Source organism: Haliotis rubra, unplaced genomic scaffold, assembly GCF_003918875.1.
Source record: "Haliotis rubra isolate DU_JTF1 unplaced genomic scaffold, ASM391887v1 Scf142, whole genome shotgun sequence".
NCBI classification, from domain to species: domain Eukaryota; kingdom Metazoa; phylum Mollusca; class Gastropoda; order Lepetellida; family Haliotidae; genus Haliotis; species Haliotis rubra.
In genome coordinates, this window is record NW_025765359.1 from 1189177 (window position 1) to 1212689 (window position 23513).

At 39.8% G+C, this 23513-nt stretch overlaps 1 long non-coding RNA gene across 1 annotated transcript; it reads right to left on the minus strand.

Moving 5' to 3' along the window:
* Window positions 1–904: 904 nt before the first annotated feature.
* LOC124269113 lies at window positions 905–23513 on the minus strand. Its single transcript, XR_006896424.1, has 3 exons — window positions 23501–23513; window positions 8915–8920; window positions 905–1029 (listed from the first exon to the last, which is right to left on the minus strand). It is a non-coding gene; the product is annotated as an uncharacterized LOC124269113 (long non-coding RNA).

The following is a 23513-nucleotide window of genomic DNA, read 5'->3' on the forward strand; positions in this document are numbered from 1 at the left end:
GGGCTTCACAAATTGTACCCATGTGGGGAATCGAACCCGGGCCTTCGGCGTGACGAGCGAACGCTTTAACCACTAGGCTACCCACCGCCCCTCCCTTACTTGAAATGGAATCGGTTTCGGAGGAAAGTCAAAACTGGGTATTATTTTGCACTGGCATTTTATATGTATTGGTTTCATTCAAAAATCTAAATAACAATGGGTGTAACTTTTCATTTGCCTGTCAGAATTTGTCAGATATAGTGACTCAAAACAGGAATCTCCGATTTGAAAACATACATGTTATACTTACATGCACATTTGCATGCATCTTACAGACAAGATACTATTTTTTCTGTAACTCGTATCTCGACGGCGTTCAAGGAGACAAGAACGCACATGACTGTGCAAGTACGTTCTGTAGACTACCAGTTATTTAAAAAATACCTTAATCTTAAAATTGACATGCCCGGGTATTTTCTACGAAGTTTCAATAACGTTTTGTAAGACTTAATAACTGAAAAGCGTGCGGCTGGTTATTGGCATAGTTGACAATAGAAAGCAGAGCTCCAGATAAGATTTAGCTCATGTGGGAACTGTACCCACTGTATTTTTTTGGAGTGGGTATTATGAATGTTGAGTGGGTATTTAATTTTTCGTTACCCACTGCTTTCAAATATGTTCGTATTTCAGTCATTTTACTCACCTAAGTATTATGTTACTGAGTAAGTTTACTAAGCAGGTATGTTCTGCCTTATGTCATACCTAATCAAAACCATCTTAAATATAATGGAAATGATTTCATTAAAAATCACTCATCTCATACTGACAGTACAACACTTGTCCTATACTAACAGAACAACTTGATAGCAATCGATATCTTTTTCATTACGCAAACGATGTTTTATAAATATATTCCGTACGCATTTGTTTTAAACGTTTTGCGTATCTAACATTTTAAATGCGTAATTGGTACGCAACAATTATTTTTCAATGCGTATTTTGGAAATTTTCTTTGCGTATTTTACCCGAATACGCATCTTATCTGGGCCTCTGCAGAAAGGATTAATACCTGCGAATACACTGCTTCATGTTCGCTGTTTTTTTTTATCGTGTTATGTGAATTGAATCGAGGGCAGATGGAAGGGAAGGGTCAAACAGTTCTCTGTCTGGACATCTGAACGTCTGAACGAAATACAATATTCCTAAACAGTGAGTCCACTTTTACATGCAAGACTGAACCCATACACCACTCTTTCATAAAAATAGGCTGTCGGGTAGCCTAATGGTTAAAGCGTCCGCTCGTCACGCCAAAGGCCCGGGTTCGATTCCCACATGGGTATAATGTGTGAAGCCCTTTTCTAGTGTCCCCTGCCTTGGTATTGGTGGAATATTGCTAAAAGCTGCGTGAAACTCTACTTACTCCTTCACTCTTATGAAACAGAGTCAATTTTTATCTGCTGGATATATAATTGAGAAAGATATGTCACTGCAGATAATATTTTATAGCTATTTATGCTCATCAAAACGAAATATTTTCATGTAATGCTATTTTTATTGTGTTTATTGCGTATCAATTTGAAGCGTTACCATAGCAACAGTTGTCAATGCCACATCAATCAATCAGCTTAGTGCTTCCAGGTAAATGAAGCGACATGGCCGTTCAGATTATAAATTACCTGGCTAATAAGTCAAATATGCAAGGCGCCCTCGTCAGAACAGAGGTGCTGTTGAGTATAGGGGCAAAGCGTGACAGATGAGACGAAGTATGACAGTCATGATATATAGTCTACTTCACTTTCCGCCATTACTGTTCATCATGCCGCTAGGCGGCGCTAAATTGTCGTCTGCCTTTGTAAGGAAGTATGAAATGACACTATCCATCAACTGCCTGTGTCATCTTTATGGGGAAGAGTCGAGAGTGATGCGTATTTGCTAGCTTTTTCCGCTGTTTGCAAATCTACCGAGTACAAATTCCGTGGCAGACATCGCTGCATCATGATCACGTGACCGCAAACTCGACTAATTAGTATGCAGGTGTCACCAAGCGTTCCACATAAACAGGGTTAGCCATGTTCGATTAATTGTTGTGTTTATGTAGAACAAAAACTGTCAGCTTGGGAAAACAGTTTTATTTATGCTGTAATACTGCTGTGATGTGATGTAGCAAAGAATTTGTTTGTTGATCAATGCCGCACTCAGCAATGTTCCAGCTATGGCAGCGGTCTGTAAATAATCGAGTCAGACAATAAATCAGACAATCCAATGATCGACATCATGAGCATCGATCTTCCCAATTGGGTTAAGATGACATGTGTCAACCATGTCAGCGAGACTGACTACCTGATTCTGTCAGCCGCGCGCGTCTTACGACAAGCATGGGTTGCTAAAGACCAATTCTAACCCGGATCTTCACGCGTTGCAGCCTAGAAGAGCAGACTGGTGTATCCATGGTGATCGTAAATGAGGTCGGAGGTAAAAAGTAATGCAGGTGTTGTTTAATGTTTATCAGCCACAGTCAGCACCGAAATAGGAACGGTTACGTAGTATGATTGATCTATGTTGCGGATGTACAAGCACCGGGCACCTCTAGAAACAAAACGATATATAAATATTTTAAGCAATATATATGATGTCTTCTAGCAGAGAGGGGATTGTACCCAAGGGTGTATGGATTAAAACATGTTTCCTTGGTCTGTCTCCTCCCCAATTTTCTCTCTCATCTCCTCTATCTAATCCGTCTCCCATAATTATATGGTACGAACAGCATAAGTTGATGTAGATTACACTTGTAACAATATATTCTTTATGACCATGTCAAAACGTAATGTATTTCAAGATGTATCTAAGGTATGGGTCTAACCTTTTTGATAATACAATCCGGATATGTACGTTATTCTATAATTGTTCTCACAATTAGTCTGTAGCAAAATACTGCAATTTCACCAAAAATAAATATCAAGTATTTAAACTTTCATACATCACGATTGCTAAACAACTAAAAGAATACATGAAAAGGTAAGCAAGAATCAAAACGACAATTTCATAATATTTCCACACACGATCCATATCTATATCACGTAGAAAATGAAAACGATTATTTAAAAATGTTCAGAACCAACTGACATTAGTTTGCCATACACACCCTGAAACAAATACACGTAATCCCGTCTCTGGTCTTCCTTTTTTATACTTTATGAATATACTTTAGGAACCATTTTTCTGTAATATATGTTGATTAAGAAACTAGATGTCAGTCTTAACTGCCCTGTAACCTACATCGCAAATCAATATTCACCAATTGGACAATTTCGTGGAAATGAGGACACACAGTTTTGCCACGCACATTTGTAAAATGTAACAGTCTTATCATATCTGAGGGCTAAATAATTCATTAATATACTTCTCGTCAAAAGTTCAGACACACTAGTGTAAATATAGCCACTTACTTCAGTCAACTGTTCTGAACTATATTTTACAAAATATTCTATACAGTTAAAGGGTACTGTTTACACATGAACTGATGTAATGTAAAACAAATTCGTAACATTGAAAATATTATTGTCATGAGTTCAATAAATGATAAAAAATCAGTGAAAATTGGCGAATTCTTAATAAAGCTTTACACCAAAACGCAGCTGTTCACATACGCGATATGTGCACATGCTTTTCAGCAATTTGATGCATGATCCTCGTACAATTCATCTGCATGAAGTTTGCAGTTGGTTCCCCCAAGTTAGTGGAGAAATCAATCTTCGATGTAATCATATATATATACATAACATATAGTAAGTGTTTTCGGTGATTCTAAACTTTTGGAGAGAAGTATATTTGAGGTGTCCGAGTTGCCCTTCACATTAGTTCAATCGGTTTGTTAGATTCTATTGTCTAAACCGCACACAACTATATTACGGTAAGTAGTTGAGTCTGGACCAGCAAATCCTGTGATTGATACAAACAACATAAATCTACACAGTTGGGATACGATAATAATTATCCATCAATCAAGTCTGTGTGTCCATCTGGTACCGTTAGTTGCTCTGTTTGAAGACACAACTAGGATAGGTTTGGATTTGATCGTATATGAAAATATTCATGTTTACTCTAAGTTGGCAAAACGCCAGTAGTTCTTCGGGCGACACGGTTGATTCGTGTGTGATGGTAAAAGTAGCGTCCCCTGGTCATGTATAATCCTATACTTCGGCACGTCTAAAAATCTGGCTTTGGCTGTCATCATTTCAACGACATGGCGATTAAACCACAGCTCAAAGTGGCGTTAAACCAAACTCACGCTTTAATATGACAGTGAGTTTTACTGTTACCTTTTAATGCGACTGTGAGCTAAGTTTACATGATGCCACCAATCGCCACTAAAGTAGGCGACCAATTAGGACTTAAACTATCCTGTAATCAGCCCGTATGGCATTTGCGGAGTGAGTGAGTGAGTCTAGTTTCACACCGATTTTAGCAATAGTCCAGCAATATCACGGCGGGGGATACCAGAAATGGGCTTCACACATTGTGCCCATGTGGGGAATCGAACCCGGGTCTTCAGCGTGACGAGCGACCGCCTTAACCACTAAGCTACCCCACCGTCCCGTATGGTACATGTGCGTGTATCACTACTATATTAAGGGATGTTGAAAGCAATATATAAACACAACCTTATATGAAATAAAATCAAAAGATGCATAAATTATACTGATGGTATAATTACATGAAAATATTATACAATAGTGGACGAGAATTAGTTCACAAGGAAGACACTATTTTATTTTATTTTGAATTATATATATAGGAAACTAGTCTAATATATCACATTTCGCGATTGTCAAGATTCCATTCAAGTCAACCGGGAAAATATATGTGTAAAAGCTAATAACGAGGAAGTGTTTACCACCAGCCATACTGCCATATATCGGACAACAGCTAAGCATGTCACGTCATCACGACAAGAAATGTACATGTCTGCCCTTCATGACAATTCTATTTATAAAGAGGCAAATGCTAATCCAGCGACAAGGCCCATTGAATAATCCTACAATCTCTCTTCTAGAAGGGGATTATAAAAACAACATGTTGTTTATGATTCATTATCGTGAGTGAGTGAGTGAACTGTTGTCGTTTGGCGAGGGTTTCCACAAAGACAGCTTATTTTAAAATTACAATCTGGTATTGTGTCAAAACAGATTACTTATTCGAAATATCTATAATGTTTCAAAGTGAGTCAGTGAGTATGGTTCTTCGCCGCTTTTAGCAATGTTCCAGCAATATCACGGCGGGGGATACCAGAAATGGGCTTCACACGTTGCACCCACGTGGGGATTCGAACCTGGGTCTTTGGCGTGACGAGCAAACGCTTTAACCACTAGGTTACCCCCAATTCATTATAGAATAGAGTTTTTACATTTTACAGGGTGTTCGTAAGAAGGACTGGTGAACAGTGGCACGTGTTACAAACACCTCAAAATGCAAGTAAAATGATCACATGAAAGGCACACGTCATAATATTGAATTGCATCAGACATATTGTTCGTCGTTGATTAGTTATATTTGGTTATGACATTGACACGTCTGCAATAAAACCATGTTGAATGCGTCATTTATGACGTAACCCTGATCAATCAAATTTTGAACACGTTTCGTATGGAAATTTGAAAGTTTCAGACTTCGAGAACCCATTGTGACTTGTGAAGTCTGACGCTAAGTATTGGACCATTACTCGATATAAAGGGGAAAGTGTATTGCCACCAAATGCATTCAAGAGAAGCGCTGAGTCAGTGAGTGAGTGAGTGAATATTGCTCAACGCGGCATATGGGCGGTGGGGTAGCCTAGTGGTTAAAGCGTTCGCTCGTCACGCCGAAGACCCGGGTTCGATTCCCCACATAGGTACAACGTGTGAAGCTCATTTCTGGTGTCCCCCGCCGTGTTAAAGCTGGAATATTGTTAAAAGCGGCGTACAACTGAACTCACTCACTCACTCACTCAACGCGGGAAAGGAATGCTGCAGCTAATTGGTGGCGAGTGTGACGACGAGATGCGTGATGATCTTGAGACATTAAGTACACAAGAGTTGCCCCCCTTGTTCTGACGATTTCATACGAACACAGCACTACCGGAGACGCGTAGATGACAAACAATGCATTTCTGTGACGTGCATAATGGTATATTAAATGACACAATATCGTAAGCTACTGGTTTATTGAACAATAAAATGACATTGTTTGTGGCAGTTATGTATCGTCAATGCTCGCGACACAGTGCTTGTTTCCGCACGACTGCCTCGATAATTCACTCGGTGCATCCCAGCACAACACTTTCAATCCACATTGAATCAGTTTCATGCATATGACTATTACATATACCATAGCTGAGTCTCTAGTTCTTTTTCTCCTAAACAGTCGTCGCTCTATAGACATGCTTGTTTATGCGTATCGGGATATTGTTGGTGATATTTGGTTCGAATCCAAGATTTTCATTAGTTATGGTGCGTCTGATTCATACAAGTTGGTTTTACAAAAGTAGCAAATATCTTAAATAATTTCTCCAACACGAAGCTGACATTATTAAATATGTATGTAATGGAGTCAAGATGAGTTTGTTCATTTGTAATCGTTGCTGTTTTTCTGTGAGCGAGTGAGTTAAAATGTCTAACAGCCATATATTCCTCTGTCATATAGCCACGAGACCCAGTGTTTACAAACGCACAATGAACTGTCATAGGCAGAGTTGCATAACACGAGTATTATATATGCTGTACAAAATAGACATAGTACAATGAATTAATAGAAAATGTTACAGTAATAGACTGTGGGAGCCCTAGTAATCTACACGCGCTGCAGTGTGCATCTCGAGAAGCTAATAATCTTGTGGCTGAGGTTCTTCCTCTATAGGCATCACCCTAGATTGTCTCATCGGACGCTGATCGTCCGTCAAATCGATTATAACCACTCCGATAATAAACGATATTACAGCAATTACCGCAACAACTATTGATACGATAACCGCGATGACCGATGCAGTTATACCCCTGTTTCTTAAACGACCCCTTGGTCTGGACACGTGACGTCTGACATCCGGCCTGGAGCAGCCAATGAAAGAGAAGAGCTCGGTATCCACGTCAGGCACTTCTTCTATCGAAGGTTGAAGAAACTCATCAAGAATCTCTTGCAAACACAATATATGAGTCTCATTTCTGACCGTTTGGTTGGAGTCCAACTCATCGCATGCGCTGTAAGGAGTCTGAAGTCGACTTCCGCCGGAAATGATCTGCTGTCCAGTTAGATCAGTGTTGTATAAATACACACTGTAGGCTCCTAAAACAGTTTTCAAAAAGGGTATATCGAGTGTAAATGATCCGCGATATGATCGTGGCACATTATCAACGATGGTTAAATTCCGTCTGCTGCTGTAGTTAGAATAGGATACAGATGAATTATCAACGTCGACTGTAAATGTTTCTTCGATGAATTCTTCATACGCAATAGTTGTTGAGCCTTTCTGGCCTTTGGTAGCGTCACAGGTCATGGGGAGGTACTGACCAATGGGGACACCGGATATTAGTGAATAGGTGTCGTTAATGGTTGCTGTATCCCGTATGAGGAACATTACATGGAATGGGGTTGAAGACGTGAGATGTATGTAGCCTGTCGCCTCTATTGTTGTGGTCAGGTGTTGGTCAGGCTGGACCTGAAGCTCAGCTTGACCTTCCACTGTTCTCACAGTCACATTGGAATCAACGACTGGACCTAGAGAAATAGAGCAACTGAATGTCAATGCTAATAATGAAAATAATAAAACACATGATTTATGATGATGATGGTAATGATGATTCCTATAACTTTAAGGGCAGAACAGCAGTGAAAAAATTACGAAAGGATCACTGAAATCCATCACGGTCATCCAGTGTTAACGAAAGTGTCGGCAAGTGCTGCCCATCCGGTAGCAGCCCCCACTCACAAAAACTGTATTAAAATGTGTTTTTTACCTAAAACACAGATACGTCCCTGCCACAAGGCGGTGAAGTCTTTTCTATACAGGTGATATGACATTTCTCACTCTCCTAAAAGGAATTTAAAGCACTATATTTTAAACAAACAGAGATGTACATTTCTTATTGATTCCACAAAGCATCAACATCATATCATTGGTTGGTTGGGTTGTTGTTTAACGCTGCACTCGGCAATATTCCAACTAAATCGCGGCGGTCTTTAATTAAACGAGTCTAGACCAGACAATCACTGATCACATCACACCAAGCTACACAGTTGTTGCGGGCATGGATGCCCCAGTTGCCCATTGTTGTAAAGAGTTGCGTCACTATTACCTAGTCAGAAACCTATTACTTGAGGTTCGAATCCAGGTCCACCCCATTAAATCTACAGGTTTGACGGCTCCCATGGGTTTCAACAAAGTGGTAATCGTCCTAGAGCTAGATTACTGCGGTCTTTCATCCCCATAAGCCTGACACGCCGCAGTATATTGCTCAAAGCGGCGTTAAGACCTATTTTACTCCCTACTCGAATCCTGCTTGACAAATAGTGTGTTGTGTACACACATTAAACTATGAAGCCAAAAGGTAAATGTTTTCGAATCCTTCTAGCTCTATAAATGCGTTTGACCATAATTACTCCTTATCAACCCGTGAAGATCCCGGTTAGAACTGGTCTTCAGTAACCCATGCTTGTTGTAAGAGGCGACTAACGGGATCGGGTGGTCAGGCTCACTGACTTGGTTGAAACATGTCATCGTATCCCAAATGCGTGGATCGATGCTCATGCTGTTGATCACTGGACTGTCTGGTCCAGACTCGATTATTTATAGACCGTATACAGCTAGAGTATATCTAGTATATTGCTGAAAACAATAAACCGAACGAAACAAAACCGTATCGAATATTATTATATAAAAAAGTTTTTTGAAACATGAACGACTTACCTGATACTATTGAGAGGAGCACTTGGTTATCGGCCCACCCCGGAAGAGGAAGGACGTAGTCATTTCCCCACGTGATGTCCGGTCGAAACTGTTCAATAAAAAGTTCAGCTCGTTTTGATTTAGCGGTATTCCAAGCAAGCACAAACAATGGTTCACTCCCTTGAATGAAAAGTCTGCACAACCGAAAAGCGCAGGTTACAACTGCTGTGTCGCTTTCGTTTAGCATCACGTGAATTGTCTCCCCTTGGCGGAAATGCTGTCCACCAAATTGTACTTTCGTGCTAGGATATTTGGGAATAGTGATTTGGACAGTTGTCTGCTCTCTAACTCCGGTGATTCCTATTGACGTGGAGCATCTGTACGGATGGCAGGGCGTTCGTGGTAAATACACAGTGTAGTTCCATCCCAGAGCCGAAACAGGATACACTATGAAGTTGTCATGGTGATAGGTCACGTGAAGCATGACGTCATCTGATGAGTATACAGATATACCACCTGTATGACAGAAAACAGCGAATTTGCATTAGTAATGATACCTGTGTCATATGGAATTTCATGAAAGATAATTCAATTCATTAATCTATAAACAAGTCTTGTGAGCAAATTATGTCTTATGTGTCTAAAGACCCGTAAAGGTCCAGGCCATACAACCCATGCTTGTCGTAAGAGGAGACTAACGGAATCGGGTGTTCAGACTCGCTGACTTGGTTGAAACATGTCATCGTATTCCAATTGCGAATATTTATATCCTCACGCTGTTGATCACTGGATTGTCTGGACCAGACTCGATTATTTACCTACCTCTGCCATATAGCTGGACAACTGCTGTTTTAAGCCACTAATAATAGGTCTCTAATCCGACTCAAACAGCTGGACAGAGTTGCAGATCTTAGTTTTGCAAGGATCCTATGATCCATTTACCCCTGGTTGTATTCCTTTGTTTGCTAACATTTTTCATCCTGATGCTTGTTGACCTCACCAAAATGTTAACAATTTACTTCTATGTGCCGTCCCACCGGTAAGGAGTTAGGTCCCGGCTACCTATGCTTGTCGTAAGAATGGATCAGATGATCAAGCTAATGATCTGCTTTACGACATGTTCCGGTGGTCAGGCTCGGCGACTTGGTCAATTGCTTGTCGTTACTTTCTTCGACTGTTTGGTTTAAATATAAGTAGAATATAGCTAGAATATTGCTAGAATATAGCTAGAATATTGCTAGAATATTGCTAGAATATTGTTAGAATATAGTTAGAATATTGCTAGAATATTGCTAGAATATTGCTAGAATATTGCTAGAATCTAGCTAGAATATTGCTAGAATATAGCTAGAATATAGTTAGAATATAGCTAGAATATTGCTAGAATATTGCTAGAATATAGCTAGAATATAGCTAAAATATTGCTAGAATATTCTTAGAATATTGCTAACTGCGGTGTTAAACATTAGTCAGTCCGATAATATCCGAAACAGCGTAACGACATTGAAGATCATTACTACATTAACATAATTACCAAAACATCATGAAATATGTGTCCGGAAATATCTGAATTAACGGAAACTACATCCAGCCTCATAAAAAATCCCAGTCCTCCTCCAAAGTTGGATTTCAGTTTCAGGCAACGGGGATCTATTCTGTTCCCTTGCAGTATCACCTTATATTACCTGAACGTGTTATTCCAGAAGTCTTGAGTCCGCGGCAGGGTAGTTCAAACCGGGTGAACTGAGCTATGTGAGTTCGAACTATTTCCGAGAAGAGTCCGGAGACTATCAACTCGATAATCAACCCTTTTCTCGCTGACGTCACAAGGAGGAATGGCCGGAAGTCCAAACTGCAACTTGGCACAGGAAAAACAAAATGGCGTCCGTAGGTGCTCTGTTTCCCTGTAAACATATATTTAGAACATAGTATTTCGCATTTGGTGATTTTCGGGAAAGTTAGAATGCATTCAATTAAAATTAGAATAAGTTGCAAGAACCGGATACAGACATCGAATATCCGAATATCCGTCGAAATCCGCCAGAAAGTATCATTTCAGTAAATAGAAGATGTTCCAGATAGGTTTTGTTTGTTTGTTTTGTTTCCATTAGCTTATAATATGAAAATGCAGAAAATATCCGGCTTAGAAGATTCGGGTTAGAACTGGTGTTCAGCAACCCATGTTTGTTGTGAAAGGTGACTAACAAGGTGGAATGGCCATCGTCGACTTGGCTGATGCATGGCATCGCTTCCCTGTTGTGTAGATCGATGCTCATGATTTACAGGATTGAATGGTAAAGACTTTTTTTAATAATCAGACCACCGTCACATAGCACAAATGTTGATGATTACTGAGTATAACAACAAACAAATATTCGGTCCATTTTAGTTCTCACCTTTGCTGACCCTTGAAGATCCGGGTTAGAATTGATCTTCAGTAGCCCATGTTTGTCGTAAGTGGCGACTAACGGGATCGGGTGGTCAGGCTCGCTGACTTGGTTGACACATGTCATCGTATCCCAATTGTGCAGATCGATGCTTATGTTGTTGATCACTGGATTGTCTGGTCCAGACCGCCGCCATGTAGCTGGAATATTGCTGGGTGCGGCGTAAATTTTCAACTCACTCACTCACTCACTTTTACCTTTGCTTGTTTGAGCTTGCTGAAACCACAAGACAGCAACACCGCACACTGTAAACAAAAAGACATGAATCCAATGTTGCAGGTATATATGCATGTGTCGAATGCTTTAACATCTAAGTGAAGCTAAAGAACCTCAAACATCAATATAGATCTACAAGCCCCTTTCCGGGCGGAAACAGCTTCTTAAATGGCGATTATATAAATAAATAAAGTAACCATCCCATCACAGACCCGTGACTATCCAGGTTGTCTTCCCCCATGAAGCTCCGGGTTAGAATTGATCTTCAGCAACCCATGCTTGTAAGAGGCGACTAACGGGACCGGGTGGTCAGCCCGCTGACTTAGTTGACACATGTCATCGTATCCCAATTGCGTTGAACGATGCTCCTGATGTCAGTCACCGGATTGTCTGGTCCAGACTCGAGTATTTCCCGACATCCGCCATATAGCTGGAATATTGCTGAGTTTGACGTTACACGAAAAACAGAAACAAAACTTGCCGTGGTACTTCAATGAGGTTATATGAATCGTAATCCGGGTTTGAATAAAAATAACAACAACATGCTAACACAATACGTACCTAACCATATCTGTGAACTGCTCGGCCTCATTCTACAGTGACAAGGAATCGAAAAGCGTGCATTTCAGTCCATGTCCATTTTATTATGTGACGGTCAATATGTAGTCATTTCGGACAGCTTCCAGGAATATCTCCCGTACATCGACAGATTGCTATTATCGTAAGTGTAAGTAGTACTTCCATAAGAGGATTACCGCTCCGCGATGTAGTCAGTTAATTTCAGTGATTGGTAGAGATTGTCCCTTGTCAGGCAATGTCGACGACCTACTATCAGTAATTAATGAGCTCCATTGGCGTAAAGAACCTGTTAATTTAAGACAAACAGTGAATTGATTAACTTGTTAAAACACATTCCCCGAAATTTAGCAAGAACGCACAGAGAATTATTCATAAAGACAAGTGATCTGAATATGGCAATGGCAGTGAAAACATGACAATTGCAGTTTAATCTCTGGATGCATGTGCATAGACGCTTAGCCGTTTATTAATTATTCTTATATTACTGACAGGTAATCCAAATGGATCGAATCAAATTTTGTTATAATAATTGGGCAAAAGGGAATATGTTGAACATTAACATTGCTAATATTAAGATCATACACGTCATATGGGTTTACAAAATCGTCAGTCATCTAAATATATGCACTAGAAATAGAACGTTACCTGTAACCCCATCTTTTCACATTAAATGTTCAGCTCCACGGGGAGTATACAATCCCAGCCACCTTATGAGGCGCTTGGATGCTAACAGGTACATCACCATCTCATTCTGACGGATACCCATGTACTGCTTGATGGATGGAGGCATATTTCAATATGATATATAACTTCAGAGAAAAGTGAGCACCTAATCTAGACAAAGTGGACCAAATCTCATGTCCCGGGGTACAATGTCACCCATCCAACTACTCACCGCTAACAGCGTTGCCTAACTTCGCCAGTACACGACCTTAACGGAGCCCGTTTAAACGCCCTCTGGGACTGTTTGTCTGAAATTATTACATTTGCTTTCCCTTCCAGTCAGGAGAGATGTTGTTTTGGAGAAAACAAACTGAAAACAGTTTTTTCTTTGCCGCCAAATTAAACTCAAGAACACTTACATGGCGAGTATAGTTCAGCATCGATACACATGAGACATTTTCTACCTACAAAGCCTCAAATTTCCAAGTATAATCTTACTTGATAAGATCAGTCGGCACCAAGATTCTGTACACTTGTAATACTTGGTTATATATGTGCTGACGTTATTGGATGAAGATGTATTTGAGATGCCAGGCTAATGCTCAGATTAACTGTACATCCCAAACAGGCAATGAGACCATGTCACGCAAATTAGACAATGCGGGCCAGAGTGATTTGCCTTAGCTTTTGAAAGAGTGTTCTGATTCCCACTGTCACAGATTGTACGAATGGTGTTAATGCGCGAATTGTGCTTATAACACGAAGTACTGATGATGCAGAACAGACAATGTTCCTACAATTGATTATATGCTTGGATTTCAGTCATAGTTACAGTGTTATTGTTACAATATGATGCAGGACCGTTCATAATCTGTGGCTGGGGGTGGGGATGGGTGTGTGTGTGGGGGTGATGATGATGATTATTATAGAGAAGCATGTACAATGTGAATGACCCCCCCAAAAAAATGTATGTACAAAGTAAGTGATCCCCCCCATGTCATGTACAAAATCAATGAACACCCAATAATTTGTAAGCATGATTTATTTCGTATTTTAATGTACAAATTTGCTGACCCCCTACCTCCCCAGAACAGAGTGCGTGACCCTCTCGAATATACCATGATCTTGAACCTTTCCTCCGTGCCTTGCTGTAATCTGAATTTCTCGTGGATGCAATCGTATAGCTATGGATTTAAAATGCTGTTACATAGTATTCCATTTTCCACTTTCCAGCACACTGTATATATCCTTTAAAACACTGTATATATGTATATCAACACTGCATATGTTTCCTCCATGTGAAGCTTCCACTGTACATTGTACATCCCCATTATGTAATATCATGTTCAACTGTATTTAGGGAGAAGGCGTCCATAAGTGGTGCACTTGTGCCTAATCCCATTGTCTTGTGGACAATAAAATATGTTTAAACCAATATTCCAAAATAATATTCGTATTTGACGAATGAGTTTCCTGAATCTAGTCAATAAATGTAAATGGATGAAGGTTCAAAGTGACAAAAACAACCCCAAAAAACTCTCGACAAGGCTTTGTGATATGAGGTATGTTTTCAGCGTGCCATTGGTCAACTTTCTGTATGTCGAACAATAGATGTTGGAGCTGCTGGTGTTTAAATTTCACAACTTCAGAGGTACAATCGAGCATGCCAATTTTACCGAGATTTTCAAAGATTTTCATATGGTTGAGGAACTCTGACACATCAGCGACACAATGATTTTCATTTGCACTGAACGTTCCTGATTTTTTTCAGGTAAACAATTAAAGTGCCTTTGCATATGTTTACATGACGGGTGCCACCAGTGGGGCAGGACACGCTCACCTTTTCGCGAACTCCTTGTATCATCACTTTTCCATAAGCATTTGCTCATGACAAAGAGGAAATCGTACAATCGAAGTGGAATGGGTTTCGTTTACATCTATTTGGTCAGGAAGCCTTAATACCCACGAGATGTCCCCTGCCATTTCATGTTCACTAACAATCGCATATTTCGTGTGAAAGCGGAAGCTATATTTATACTTGCGGTTAACATGGCTTCACTCCTGCTAAAATGGCGGTGGTGTAGCCTAGTGGCTAAAGCGTTCGCTCGTCACGCCGAATACCGGGATTCGAATTCCCACATGGGTACAATGTGTGAAGCCCATTTCTGGTGTCCTCCGCCATGATATTGCTGGAATATTGCAAAAAGCGGCGTAAAACTAAACTCACTCACGTAATACTAGACCTTACTGATAGATGTCAAACATGTGAGTCGTCGTCACCAAACTTAAAGAATTGGACAACCATAGCATTGCATCAGCACGATGTACCTCAATATTCCTTGATCATTTTATATCCTATAACAAGAAGTTACAGAAGTAGATTTCTTATTTGACTTTAATTAATGTGTCAATTTATGACAGATGAACTGTAGTGATTTGAAAGTATATTAGGTGTAACACAATGTGTGTGTTGCCGATGAACACTCATTTGTCTGTGTAGCTGAATTTCCTTTACAACACAAACTATGTCTTCTTATTGCACAGACTGTTTTGAAGGAAATACACCTCTTGTGCCTTGGTTGGTTATTTTTTTAACGCTGCACTCAGCAATATCCAAGCTATATGACGGTGGTCTGTAAATAATCGAGTTTGGACCAGACAATCCAATGATCAACAGCATGAACCTCGATCTATGCAATTGGGACACGACGACAAGTGTCAATATACAACCAAGTCAGCGAGAAGGGCAGTGGGGTAGCCTCGTGGTTAAAGCGTCCGCTCGTCACGCGGAAGACCCGGGTTCGAATCCCCACATGGGCACAATGTGTGAATGCCATTTCTGGTGTCCCCCGCCGTGATATTGCTGGAATATTGCTAAAAGCGGCGTAAAACCATACTCACTCACTCACCAAGTCAGCGAGCCTGACCACACGAACTAAGGTACCAATACAACTGGCAAAAAGCATGCACGACACACAAAACCATGATACATTTATGAACGCTTCTCGGAATGTATCACGAGAGAAGATTTCAATATGATTATAGAGAACTGAATCTGATATTTAAGCAAGGCTGCAAATTTACAAAAAATACGATTAAAGCATTGTAGCATGGTAGGACAAAGTAAATATACTCATGCCAATAATGGTTGTCACCCCCTTCAATTTTATTTATTGAGAGGGGTGGGTGTGGGTGTGGGTGTGGGTGTGGGTGTGGGTGTGGGTGTGGGTGTGTGTGTGGGTTGGGGTTGGGGTTGGGAGGGGGATGACAACCACTATTGGCTTTAGATGACATTCAGTTGTGTTTTATCAAGGATAGACGCGTCATATTTTAAGAAATAATGGGATTATCGTAAAAACCGATGGGCGTGATGTGTGAAAGAGCGGATATGAGTGGAATCGTTCACCAAACCGTAAATGATCGTGACCTATTTCATGTTTATATTATGGAGAGAAAAAACCCGCAAAACCCATTGTTGTTGGGATAATCAAATGGATTAACGTACAAGGTGATTATCCCAGACGTATATGAACCTATTTTCTAATGTGTGGGCAGATGACCGTTTAACCTCAAATGTGTAGCTTTGCTCCCGCCACCCCCATGGTGTTTCCATTGTATTGTAGAATTAAGGATACACTTATTTATAGATGCCATAAAATATCTCAAAAATACCCGTGAAGATCCGGGTTAGTTTTCATCTTCAGTAATAATAATAATAATAATAAGTCCATTTGTATAGCGCCCTATATCCAATCACCAAGTGGTTGCTCAGTAGCCCATGACTGTTGAAAGAGTGACTATCAGGACTTGGTTGACACATGTCATCGTATCCCAATTCCGTAGATCGATGTTCATGATGTTGATCACTGGATTGTCTGGTCCATACTCGATTATTTACAGACCGCCGCCATATAGCTGGATTATATTTCTGAGTTTTGAACAACAACCAACCAACCAATCAAAGTACAAGAGGAGTAGTTCCTTCAAAACAGTCTGTGCGATAGGAAGTGCGTGCCTTAGATATCGGTGTGTCTCCAGGCATCGATGTTGTGTTGGTCACAGGTCGACCACAGATAGGTGAAGCGACCGGAAAATCACTGAACGTTTCCCATGACATGATCTTCTGGTGCGATCTTGGTTTATTCGCTTCCTTGTTTGCCGCGGCATCGTCTAGTATCAGTGTACGACCTACAGATATCATTGTCTAGTATCAGTGTACGAGCTTCTGAGATATCATCGTCTAGTATCAGTGTACGAGCTTCTGATATCATCGTCTAGTATCAGTGTAGGAGCAGCTGATATCATCATCATCTAGTATCAGTGTACGAGCTACTGATATCATCATCAAGTACCAGTGTACGAGCAACTCATATCATCATCCAGTATCAGCGTACGAGCTACTGATATCATCATCTAGTATAAGTGTACGAGCTACTGATATCATCATCATCTAGTATCAGTATACGAGATACTGATATCTTCATCATCCAGTATCAGTATACGAGCTACTGATATCATCATCATCTAGTATCAGTGTACGAGCTAATGATATCATCATCATCTAGTATCAGTGTACGAGCTAATGATATCATCATCATCTAGTATCAGTGTACGAGCTAATGATATCATCATCATCTAGTATCAGTGTACGAGCTAATGATATCATCATCATCCAGTATCAGTGTACGAGCTACTTATATCATCATCTAGTATCAGTGTACGAGCTAATGATATCATCATCATCCAGTATCAGTGTACGAGCTAATGATATCATCATCATCTAGTATCAGTGTACGAGCTAATGATATCATCATCATCCAGTATCAGTGTACGAGCTACTTATATCATCATCTAGTATCAGTGTACGAGCTAATGATATCATCATCATCCAGTATCAGTGTACGAGCTACAGATATCATCATCATCTAGTATCAGTGTACGAGCTACACATATCATCATCTAGTATCAGTGTACGAGCTACTGATATGATCATCATCTAGTATCAGTGAGCTACAGATATCATCATCAAATAGTATCAGTGTACGAGCTACTGATATCATCATCATCATCTAGTATCAGTGTACGAGCTACTGATATCATCATCATCTAGTATCAGTGTTCGTACGAGCTATCATGATATCATCATCATCCATGAGTATCATGTGCAGTGATCCATTTAATCCCATGTACTACCTAAGAATTCATTGTAGTTTTGTGGTAGGGTCATACCTGTATTGTCAGGGTTAAAGTGTAAAAATGCAACTTTGAGCATCCCCAAAGCTCAAATGCTTTAAAACACCACAATAGAACACCCATGGATGACCATACAGACCTACACAATGATCTAACCGTGGTTACATGCTAAGCCTTTGCACTTGCAATGTGCTATAATTTGATACGAAAGGCGGACGTACTAGCTCATGCTAAAGAGCCGTCTTACCGAAACGGGAACAGGCTTAGTGTGGCGATTACACATCTCCGGAGAAGATTTCCGAAAACACGTAGTTCTTGATCATCATTTAGCTTGAGATTTAGACTTCATAAATCGTTCATTAAAATATTTTCGTCGCTGCTGTTCTTTAATCTTCTCTGAGATTGGTATTTAGCGCCTCTCATTAACATAGAAACATCTACATGTCTCCAGTTTGATGCGTTTATTCGAGCACTGGTACCCGTGAACTTCCGGGATGTAATTGGTCTTGAGCGGGATCGGTAGGTGACTTATAAATCACTATGCCGTCAGGTCCGGACTCGACTATTTACAGAGCGCCGTGTTTAGCCGGAGTAACGTAGAATATAGCGTTAACAAATAAATACAGAATGACAGTACAAAAGAATACCCGGTGTCCCGTTTGATGGATCTCTGAAAGCCCGTTAAGACTCGGGGTACACTCCTCTCTGCTGGAAGACGTCTAATATATTTCCTAAAACATTTAAATATCGTTCTGTTTCTAGAGGTGCTTGTACATCCGTAACATAGATCTATCATGAAATACACATTGCCATTTTAGAAAGTGGTCAAATGTAACATATGTTATATTTGGGATTACACTTTCTCAGTAAAGTACAGATTCTAGTACTCTTTCTGGGTTGAGTCCCATTCGGGATTCGAACCCACACCCTCAGAGTCAGGCACCTAATCGCCAGCACACAAAGTCAGACACTGAGGGTGTGGGTTCGAATCCCGAATGGGACTCAACCCAGAAAGAGTACTAGAATCCGTACTTTACTGAGAAAGTGTAATCCCAAATATAACATATGTTATAGATCTATCATACTACGCAACTGTTCCTATTTCGGTACTGACTGTCGCTGATTAACAACACCTGCATTACTGCGTACCTCCGCTCATTTAAAAAACCCAACAACTGCCGGCCATAAGGACCTGCAGAAAAGGAGAGCTGTGGGTCCGAATGGTCGGCTTCGGGCCTAAGGATCGACGTTAATTTCGAACGCTGTTAGGAAAAAGGATGAAAGAAAACGTAACAAGGAACACGACTTATAATACTAAATGTGGAACTGGTCACTCCTAATCCTGCAACAATTAATTCGAAGAGAATCTCTCATTAGGCCGTGTAATGTTTCTATAACACAATTAACATGAAGTACTTTTGATGTAAAATGTAACAAACTGATTATTAAGTAAGCTGTTTTATGGGGCCTCTTTATGACCGGGATTCCACTTCTTTGAATAATTTTGAGAAAATGACACAAGTGGGGATTTATGTATCATGAAATTCCAATACTTGCCAGTCTGGGAAATGTATTTCATCACAAATATCTCTTCTTGATGCCATCATGAAATAGCATCAATATTATGGGACAAGAAAATCAAATTCACTGCAGAAGAAGCTGCAGGACGAGAGAACCACCTTCGACATTTCCTAGTTAGTGTTTGAATGAATCGGAAAATAAAGAATATATTTCAGTAATGATGTTTTTTTGCAACCACTTTATTGAACATGTTAGTCGAAGGAAACAATGTAATAGCAACGTAAGAGAGTGAGGTGATTCCTTTAAACCCGCTAGATAGAGTTGGGAACAAGATTGGGGCATTAAGTTGTTCCACTGAAAAGGAGGTAAAATGTGAATGTTCCATTTGGACTTGAACTTTACTAATGCTTTAGAGGTAGATAAATGCGTGTGTACATTATCGCTGCAATTAGAGGTATTTACAGTTACATAATGCCACTGAAAGCTTTATTAGAGCAGCATTATCTAAATGGACATATTACCTAGCATAAGTATTTAAAACATAAAACGAAATTGGGGAAAACTGTGCACTTTCTCTTGTTGATTCAGTAGATGCCAGAGCACAAAGCTCTGAAAATAAGAGCGACAGAAACATAGAAAATCGGAATTCATGGGAGATGTGTTACTTCAACAGTGCTAGAATCTTTGGTAACATCGGCACAAATTTCCATGATTTAACAGTATATGTTTCAGTGTAAGTTTGCACTGAGTTCACAATAGCTAGTGGTTTTGAATGAAGGTTCGGTCGGATTCTAAAGACTTGTCACCATACAGGTGCTGGTGTATTTGACGTGGTAAATGTCTGAGACGTGTGCATCTCCTTGGGCTTTCAGCCACATGACATAATCTGATAGACCTAGATATAATAACTGGAATACTGGTCCAAACCGTATTAAATCCAAATCACACACTCATTCTCCATATGACTTTATGTGTACCATTTTGTTTGAATCTGTTTCTCGGCTGTGCAACTCTACTTTGGATGTCGATATTGCAATAACAGATCTCTGAGCCATAGTGATTAGCAGGCATAAACAAAGCTGCTTGCATTCCCGAGAAATCATAAACTCACAGTGAAACAACGAGATTTAAAACCACAATTCCCTCAAACATCAACATATTTAGGCTGAGTTTTTTATTCATTGTTATTCATAGTCCTATGCAGTGGCGTCGTTGTCGAAGTCACATAATTCGATGAAGAATATGACGTGTATGTCAGACGCTTTGAAAGCCTCTTGTTAGGATCACCACTGCTATCCGCTATCACCCGTGTGCAATATGTGCCTATGCAGCGCCTAATTTGGGATAGACAATAAGCTGGGTATAAAAGTACACCACATGGAGATGCGATATTGAAAAATCCATACATACTTAAATGACGAAGTGGATTGTCTACTTGCAAGAAAACATGGCTTACAGTTCATCAGTTAAAACAAAAGCCAAATTCCATTAATCTGTTGCCAACGGCCGTTCCATTTTAACCTTTATATGACACAATGTTTATCACACTTGCTTGAGGGCCCTTTGGGTAACCTGGTGGTTACACCGTTTGCTGGGTTCGGTCCAGCACTCTGGTATAAACCCAGAATCCCCCACGTGATATTGGTGGAATGTGTTAAAACTGGTTCAAAGCAAACATCCTCACTCTACGTACTCTCACATGCTTGACCATGCAATTTAGGATTAAGTCTGGACAGTATGTCACTTACTAAAGGTAATGTGAAATGGGTTTAATGTCGAATTAAATAAAGTTAATGTAGTCAAAACAAAAGCCTGCTTGAGTCAACCAAGTGAGACACCGTATTACAGTTTAACATGAATACCCAACACAGATGCAGTATATGAACTCTTAGGTCCTGTCCTTGTTTTATCCTCTTTACTCTAAGCGCCAGGCAGGGTAACATCAAGTGCCATAGCTTAACATCTTTAGGTATGCCGCGCCATGCACCACAGCATCGACCGTCCACTCTCCAAGCAATAAACATTGGCTCCCTTTGGCGAAGTTCATTTACATAGCTTGTGGAAAATAACTAACTAAACATATTACGTCAAATACGACATGTACGCCTGACAATTAACTCAAATACATCTGCCATTTTTGATACGATGTTAAGTACTTTCTAACAATTACAGGCTAGGGGAAAGAAATCCATTTGTTTAAGGTCATCTAGGTTCTTCAAATATTGATCTTAGAATCAAAGACGAACTAAACTAATGATGTATTTCGCCTACTCAGTGTGTTAGAAGCAGGATCTGTTTCAACAAGGAAGCAATCTTTCCAAAAAACGCAAAGACTTAGTGAGAAATGTGATTTACAAGTTATACTGATGTACAAAAGAAACTACACACCTGGTGTTTTGAGACTATTAAAACAAAGTAAATATTTTGCTAGCAATGTTCCAATTGGGTACGATATCTATGGTGTTATTGCAACACGTGCACAATGTTTGCGACTTGTGAGTGGCAATCAAAACACTTTTCGAAATATTACGCTGTTTTCAGGAAAACATTTTACCAAAGCATCAGGTGTGTACTTTCTTTTGTACGTCAGTATATAATTAGAGCTCCATGACAAGTGTCCACAGAAATATTTCGCCTACCTACCGTATTCGAATCATGATCTATTTTGAACATTGAAACTACCTTCGAAATGTTATAATCAGAGTGTTACAATCAGAAATGGTAGCTTCATGACAAATGTCTCCACAAACAGCAACTACATCTTATTTGGAATGAATTGCCCCCTGTCTTGTACCAATGGATAATTGTACCGTTCATCTTCCCCATTTTCTAGAAAGTGTTTTCACACATGTCGAATTAGCAGTTGTTCTGTGTTGTCATTTACGGAAACAACAGTTTGGAGAAACGTTGAAAAAAGATACGTAGGTTATTGTACTTGTTTACATTAGCTATGGATCACAGTTTATGATGAAATAAAAAATACGGACATTGATGAGAGAAGTTGGAGCTTCTTATCATTTGCAAAAAGGAACGAGCGCTCAGCCTGCAGTTGATTGACACATGGAAAATCCTTTAGCTGTGTGTCTGATCTGATTAGTTCATAGACGGTACTCAGATCGATATCTTGCCTAAACAGGAAGTATATTTTGCAGAATATTAATCGAACATATGAGTAATCTATCTAGGCTATTTGTTTAATATCTTTTTAATGTAAACGTAGGATGTTTTTTAATCCTGATTTGTCTGAAAATGAATCTCTCTCATTTCTTTTGAACTAGTTAGAGGATACTTAGAGTGATTTCAAGAGTAGGAAGTATTTGTTGCTTCCTGCCAAGGCATCTTCCTGATCCTGTTATGATTTATGAACTTAGTATAATAGATAACGGTGGAAATGTCTCATGAGATATACGAGAAATCGTTTATTTGAAAGACGAATATAAAATATCACTTTGCGCCTTTCCGACATTAATTTTTTATGACTGATGCCTAAACAATAATGAAATTTTGAAATTCAGGCTTTAGCAGGTTTTGATTGCTGCTTGCGAGAGTCCTCCAAACGAAGAGTGCTTCTGGCACATGCAAAAGAGTTAAGTCACAGATGGGTAAAGTCCGTTCATGATGTTGTCATTGGTAGAGTGTGACAATTAAGGAGTCAACAGAATTAGCATATACCTTTCTGTCACAGGCTTAAGTCGTTCAGTTTCTGGTTACCCTCCATGAAATGTCAGTCAGGTGTTCCCGCTGACATTGCCCTGTATGACACATCCATTACATGCAGGCATCACTACATTAAATCTTGAGTTTGTATCAGTGACGTATCAAATACAATGCGTCTATATGTTAATTGAAGGAGAAATAAGCCAACACCATGTATTTGACTGGACTATACATTCTGAAGTTGGGTTAATGGTCACATTGCATGCAATGTCTGTCAGTTGTTCCCACTGACATTGTCGTATATTATATATCCATTACATATAGGCACCACTACAATATATAAC